This window comes from Sapajus apella, unplaced genomic scaffold (assembly GCF_009761245.1).
Source record: "Sapajus apella isolate SASKATOON/1434 unplaced genomic scaffold, GSC_monkey_1.0 scaffold59, whole genome shotgun sequence".
Taxonomy (NCBI): Eukaryota; Metazoa; Chordata; class Mammalia; order Primates; family Cebidae; genus Sapajus; species Sapajus apella.
Genome location: NW_022436999.1, coordinates 16,482 through 24,302, shown reverse-complemented (window position 1 = coordinate 24,302; position 7,821 = coordinate 16,482).

The window sequence follows — 7,821 nt, the reverse complement described above, 5'->3', positions numbered from 1 at the left end:
AAAAAAAAAAAAAAAAAAAAAGGCCAGGCGTGGTGGTTCACGCCTGTAATCCCAGCACTTTCAGAAGCTGAGGTGGGCAGATCATGAGGTCAGGAGTTCGAGACCAGCCTGGCCAACATGGTGAAACCCTGTCTTTACTAAAAAACTACAAAAATTAGCTGGACATGGTGGCGCATGCCTGTAATTCTAGCTTCTTGGGGGGCTGAGGCAGGAGAATTGCTCACGGGAGGCAGAGGTTGCAGTGAGCCAAGATGGCACCATTGCACTCCAGCCTGGGCAACAAGAGCAAAACTTGGTCTCAGAAAAAAAAAAAAAAATTGTGTTTTCCTTATAAAATTACCTAAGTTCATATTCAGCTACACACAATTATAAACTTAATTGTAGGGCTAGGTGTGGTGGCCTATGCCAATATATTCCTAGTGGGAGGCTGAGGCAGGAGGATTACTTGAGGTCAGAAGTTTGAGACTAGCCTGCGTAACATAGCGAGATCTCATCTCTACAAAAAAAAAAAAACTGAAAATCAGTGGGGTGTGGTAGTGTGCTCCTGTGATCCCAGCTGCTTGGGAAGCTGAGGCAGGAGGATTGCTTGAGCCCAGGAAGTCAGGGCTGCAGTGAGCTGTAATCATGCCACTGCACTTCAGCCTGGGCAAGAGAGCAAGACCTTGCGTCAAAAAACAAAGTGTGGCAAACACTGTTGTGAACAAAGTCAAAAAACAATCTAGGACAAAGGTTTGAAATACATGACAGATATATCCTAATATACATAAAATTCTTATGAAATTAAAAGGAACATGAACAACTCAGCAAAGATTACAAGCAATATTTATGGAATAAGAAATAGAAATGACGATAAATACATGAAAAGCCTAGTTGATCAGCCTTACTGATAGTCGGAGATAGTTTCTTACCTATCAGTAAGAAAAAGTTGATATATTAGGCCGGGCGCGGTGGCTCAAGCCTGTAATCCCAGCACTTTGGGAGGCCGAGGCGGGTGGATCACGAGGTCAAGAGATCGAGGCCATCCTGGTCAACACGGTGAAACCCCGTCTCTACTAAAACTACAAAAAGAAATTAGCTGGGCATGGTGGTGCGTGCCTGTAATCCCAGCTACTCAGGAGTCTGAGGCAGGAGAATTTCCTGAACCCAGGAGACGGAGGTTGCAGTGAGCCGAGATCGCGCCCTTCCACCCCCGCCTGGAAAAAAGGAAAAAACCACCATAAAAAAAAAAAAAAAAAAAAAAAAAAAGTAAAAGTTGATATATTGCTACTGAGGTTGTAGGGAAATAGGCTTTCTCATACGCCGTGCTCTTTGAAGTAAAGTTAGTATTTATTTGGAGGTAAGCTGTTAATTGAATCTACAGATACACATGCCTTTTGGAAATAATTTAACAATTAAATCTGACCTAATCTAATCTGACCTAGCATTTTACTTCTAGAGGTTTATCCTATAAAAATGTTACAAGGCCAGTGGCAGTGGCTCATGCCTGTAATCCCAGCACTTTGGGAGGCTGAGGCAGGTGGATCACCTGAGGTCAGGAGTTGAAGACCAACCTGGCCAACATGGTGAAACCCCATCTCTACTAAAAATACACAAAAATTAGCCGGGCATGGTGGCACATGTCTATAATCCCAGCTACTGGGGAGGCAGAGGCAGGAGAATTGCTCGAACCTGGAAGGTGGAGGTTGCAGTGAGCCGAGATTGCACCGCTGCACTCCAACCTGGGTGACAGAGCAAGCCTCCGTCTCAAAAAAATATATATGTATTACAAGAGGAGTGTCAATAATTTTTTTTTTTTTTTTTTTGTTTTTTTTGAGATGGAGTTTCACTCTTGTTACCCAGGCTGGAGTGCAATGGCGCGATCTCGGCTCACTGCAACCTCCGCCTCCTGGGTTCAGGCAATTCTCCTGCCTCAACCTCCTCAGTAGCTGGGATTACAGGCACGCGCCACCATGCCCAGCTAATGTTTTTGTATTTTTAGTAGAGACGGGGTTTCACCGTGTTGACCAGGATGGTCTTGATCTCTTGACCTCGTGATCCACCCGCCTCTGCCTCCCAAAGTGCTGGGATTACAGGCTTGAGCCACCGCGCCCGGCCTTGTGTCAATAATTTTTATTGAAATTTTATTTATAACAGTGAGAATGTGGAAATAATCCCAATCTTTATCATTAATTGCTTATGGTTTACCCAGTTAGTACTATAAAGATACCAGTTAACAGTAGGGTCTCTTGACTAAACAGTGGGACTTTGAATCTCTGTTCTATAGAACTTCTTAGCACTAGGATCTTTGGCAGCTTATCTGGCCTCACTAAACTTCAATTTCTTTATCTGTTAAATGAAGTTTATAGCAGTTAACTTAGAGTTTTATTTAAATTAAGTGAGATAACCTGAATGATTAGTACACTATCTAGCACATAGTTCAGCAAATATTAACATTTCCTATAAAAATTGCCATATATAAGAGTGAGTTATATTTATATGTCTAGCATAGAATCAAATACATATTATCATTATATATTTTTTGGAGACAGAGTCTCCCTCTATCATCCAGGCTCTAGAGTACAGTGGTATGATCATAGCTCACTGCAGCCTCTAACTCCTGAGCTCAAATGATCCTCCCATCTCAGCCTTGTGAATAGCTTGGAGTACAGGTGTGCCACCATGCCTGGCTAATTTTTTATTTTTTAGTTTTTAGTTTTTACCTTTTTTTGTAGAGCTGGGATTTCGCTATGTTGCCCAGGCCAGCCTTGAACTCCTGGGCTCATGCGATTCTCCTGCCTTGGCCTCCTGGAGCATGCAGAAGACTTTTTAGGCCAGTGAAACTCTTCTGTATGATACTGTAATCATGGAAACCTGTCGTTGTATGTTTATACACCAAAAGTGAACCCTCAGATAAACTATGAACTGTCAATATAGGTTCATCTGTTGTAACAGTTTACCACGTGATGCATGATGTTGACAGGGAGAGAGGCTGTGCCTGTTGGAGGGGGTATATGGGGACTCTCTGTACTTTCTGCTCAATTTTGCTGTGGATCTAATACTGCATTTAAAAATATTTTGAGGCCAGGCATGGTGGCTCATACCTGTAATCCTAGCACTTTGGAAGGCTGAGGTGGGTGGATCACTTGAGACTGCCAGGAGTTTGAGTCCAGCCTGGGCAACATGGTAAAACCCCATCTCTACAGAAAAAAAAAAAAAAAAATTAGCTGGGCACGGTGGCATGTGCCTATAGTCCTAGCTACTTTGGAGGCTGAGGTGGGAGGATGACTTGAGCCTGGGAGGTGGAGGCTGCAGTGAGCCATGATCATGCCACTGCATTCCACCTTGAGCAACAAAGCCAGACTCTGTCTCAAAAACAATAATAATAAAGATAAAAATGTTTTGAAAGAAATGGGCTATCAAGCCACAAATGCAAAAGGCTTCAAGTTCCTATCTTTTAGAAATACATACTAAAATATTTATGAAGGAAATGATATATCTAAGATTTGCCTCAAAATAATATTGGAGTGGCAAAGTGAGCGGGGGAATAGACACGATTAGTCATGAGTTCACAATTACTGAAGGTGAATAAATTGTACATGGGCTTCATTCTACATTTCTGACAGTGTTTGTTTGAATTTTTTCCATAATAAAAAGTTTTTTTTAAATAGCTTTACAGATAATACCATGCTTAAGTCATCATTCTCATATTTAGCTACTAAGATTTTTTCCTTTTGGAAATCCCTCCGTATTCTGTTACCACCTTCCTCTCATTTGACACTTTTCAGAGTACCTACACACTCCCTTGAGAAAGATATATTTTAAAAAACAGCTTTATATGGTGTAATTGACATAAAATACACATATTTAGACAGTATGATAAGTTTTCATATATAGGTATACTCTTGAAACCACCACCACAGTTAAAATAATGAGCATGTCCATTACCTCCAGAAGTTTTCTTCATGGTTTGTTGTAATCTCTCTCATTCCTTCTCCCTGATTCCTCCCTATCCTCAGGCAGCCATGTTTTGTCACTGTGCTGGACCATTTACTATAATTTTGTATAAATAGCATCATACAGGCTGGGCACGATGGCTCACACCTGGGAGGCCGAGGTGGGCAGATCACCTGAGGCCAGGAGTTCGAGACCAGCCTGGCCAACGTGAAACCTCTTCTCCACTAAAAATACAAAAATTAGCTGGGTGTGGTGGCGTGTGCCTGTATTCTCAGCTTCTTGGGAAGCTGAGATACGAGGATTGCTTGAACCCAGAAGGTGGAGGTTGTAGTGAGCTGCTGAGGTTGTGTCACTGTACTCCAGCAGCATGGGCAACAGAATGAGTCTCTGTCTTTAAAAAAAAGGAATCATGCAGTGTCTTGTCTGGCTTCTTTCCTTTAGCATAATTACTTTGAAATTCATCAGTGTTAGCTGGTTCCTTTTTATTGCTGAGTTCTGTACCATAGTTTTTGATCTATTTACTTGTTGATAGATATTTGAATTTCCAGTTCTGAAGCATTACAGATAATTGCTGCTGTGGATATTCATGTACAAATCTTTGTATGGGCATATGCTTTCATTTATCTTGGGCAAATACCTAGGAATAGAATATGATTCAATATGGTAGGTGTATATGTAACTTTTTTCCTATTTATTTATTTATTTTTGAGACAGCGTTTCGCTTTTGTTGCCCAGGCTGGAGTGCAGTGGCTCGCTCGATCTTGGCTGACTGCAACGTCCACCTCCCTCCTCCTGGCTTCAAGTGATTGTCCTGCTTCAGCCTCCCCAGTAGCTGGGATTATAGGCACCCACCCCCATCCCTGGCTAATTTTTGTATTTTTAGTAGAGATGGAGTTTCACCATGTTTGGCCAGGCTGGTCTCAAATTCCTGACCTTAAGTGATCTGCCCACTTCAACCTCCCAAAACGCTGGGATTACAAGCATGAGCCACCGTGCCCAGGCAATTTTTATTTATATTTTTTAGTAGAAGACAAGGTCTCTCTGTTGCACAGGCTGGTCTTGAATGCCAGGCCTCAAGTGATCCTCCTGCCTTGGAGGTGGGATTATAGGCATGAGCCTCTATGCCCAGCCTTATATTTAACTTTTTAAGGTACTACCAAACAACTTTCCAAATTGGTTGTATAACTTTACATTTCTACCAGGAGTATGAGTTCCAGTTCCTCCACATCCTGTCAGTACTTGACACTGTCTGTCTTTTACATTTTTTAGCCCTTATGAAAGGCAGTATATTGTTAAAGCTCATTTTGGTTTTAATTTACATTTCTCTAACGAGTAATGATGTTGAGTATCTTTTTATGTGCTTCTCATCCTTCTATCTTCTTTGGTGATGTGTCTGTTCAAATCTCTTGCCCATTTAAAAATTTTCTTTCTGGATTTTGAGAATTATTTTCACAGTCTGGATACAAGTCCTCTGTAATATATATAATTTGCAAATGTTTTCTCCCAGGCTGTGGGTTTTCTTTTTATTAACAGTGCTTTTTGAAGGGCAGATTTTTTTTTTTTTTTTTAAAGAGATAGGGTCTTCCACCGTCACCGAAGCTGGAGTATAGTGATGTGATTATAGCTCACTGCAGCCTCAAACTCCTGAGCTGAAAGAGTTCTTCTGCTTTGTTCTCCAAAGTAGCTAGGACTACAGATGTGTGCCACTGCACCCAGCTAATTCAGTTTGTATTTCGTTATTGTGTTTTTGGTGTCACATCTTAAGAAACTTTGGCCTACCTCAAGTTCTCAGGAGTTTTTTCCTACATTTTCTTCTGGAAGCTTTATAGTTTCATGTTTTACATTAGGTCTGTGATCCATTTCATGTTGATTTTTGTACATGGTCCAAGGTATGGATCAAAGTTTATTTTTCTGCATATGAGTATTCAGTTGGTTCAGCACTGTTTTTTGAAAAAGTCTATTGTCTCCACTGAAGTGCCTTTGTACCTTTGACAAAAATCAGTTGTCTGTATACGTGTCAGTCTCTTCCATCAGTCATTGCTCAAAGGGTGTTCTCATGAGGAGGCTTTGTAACTTGAAAAACGGAAACTCTGTACTCATTGAACGACTTTATACCCATTGAATGACTTCCCATTTTCCATTTCTCTCAGCCCATGGCAATTGCAATTATACTTTCTGTTTCTATAACATTGACTACTTGAGTTTTTTGGTGGTTTTTTTTTTTTTTTAAAGACAAGATCTCACTCTGTCGCCCAGGCTGGATTGCAGTGGCGTGATCTTGGCTCACTGCAGCCTTCACCTCCTGGGCTCAAGTGATCTTGCCACCTCAGCCTCCTGAGTAGCTGGAACTACAGGTGCGCACTGCCATACCTGGCTAATTTTTTACTTTTTCTAGAGAGACCAGTTCTCGCCATATTGGCCAGGGTGGTCTCAAACTCCTGGGCTCAAGTAATCCTCCCACCTCAGCCTCTCAAAGTACTGGGATTATGGGTATGAGCCATCATGCCCAGCTGGCTAGATACTTCATATAAGTAGAATCATACATTATTTTTCTTTTTGTGACTTGCTTATTTTGCTTAGCATAATGTCCTCATGGTTCATCTATATTACAGCATGTGACAAGATTTCCTTTTTGAAGACTGAATAATATTCTGTTATATATATACCACATGTCTGTCAGTAGACATTTGGGTTACTTCCACTTCTTTTTTTTTTTTTTTTTTTTTTGAGACGGAGTTTCACTCTTGTTACCCAGGCTGGAGTGCAATGACACGATCTCGGCTCACTGCAACCTCCGCCTCCTGGGTTCAGGCAATTCTCCTGCCTCAGCCTCCTGAGTAGCTGGGATTACAGGCACGCACCACCATGCCCAGCTAATTTTTTTGTATTTTTAGTAGAGACGGGGTTTCACCATGTTGACCAGGATGGTCTCGATCTCTTGACCTCGTGATCCACCCGCCTCGGCCTCCCAAAGTGCTGGGATTACAGGCTTGAGCCACCGCGCCCGGCACTTCCACTTCTTGACTATACTAAATGCTATGGTGAATGTGGCAATGCACATACCTGTTTGAGATCTTGCTTGTAATTCCATTCTTTTTTATATATTCTCATTGGTATGTATATAAATGGGAATGCTGCATCATAAGGTAAGTTTTTTTTTTTTTTTTTGAGATGGAGTTTTGCTGTTGCCCAGACTGGAGTGCAATGACACGATCTCGGCTCACCGCAACCTCCGCCTCCTGGGTTCAAGCAATTCTCCTGCCTCAGCCTCCCGATTAGCTGGGATTACAGACACGCACCATCATGCCCAGCTAATTTTTGTATTTTTAGTAGAGACGAGGTTTCACCTTGTTGACCAGGATGATCTCGATCTCTTAACCTCGTGATCCACCCGCCTCGGCCTCCCAAAGTGCTGAGATTATAGGCATGAGCCACCGCGCCCAGCCAAGGTAATTTTTTAAAAAGTTTTTTGAGGAAGCTCCATATTGTTTTCCAGGGTGGCTGCACCATTTTACATTCCCACCAACAATGCACAGTGGTTCCAATTTCTTCACAACTTACCACTGCTTGTTACTTTCTGTTTTTTTGGTAGTGGCCATCCTAATGGGTGTAGTTCTGATTTGCATTTTTCTAATGATTAGTGATGTTGAGCATCTTTTTTTTTTATTCCCCCATATTACGTAGATGTAGAGCATCTTTTCATGTGCTTGTTGGCCATTTGTATATCTTCTTTGGAGAAATATCTATTCAAGTCCTTTGCCCATTTAAAAAATCTTATTTGTTTTTTTTCATTTATTTAATTGTAGGACTTTTTAATGTATTCTGGATATTAATCTCTTACCAGGTACATGATTTGCGATTTTTTTTTTTTTTTTTTTTTTTTTTTTT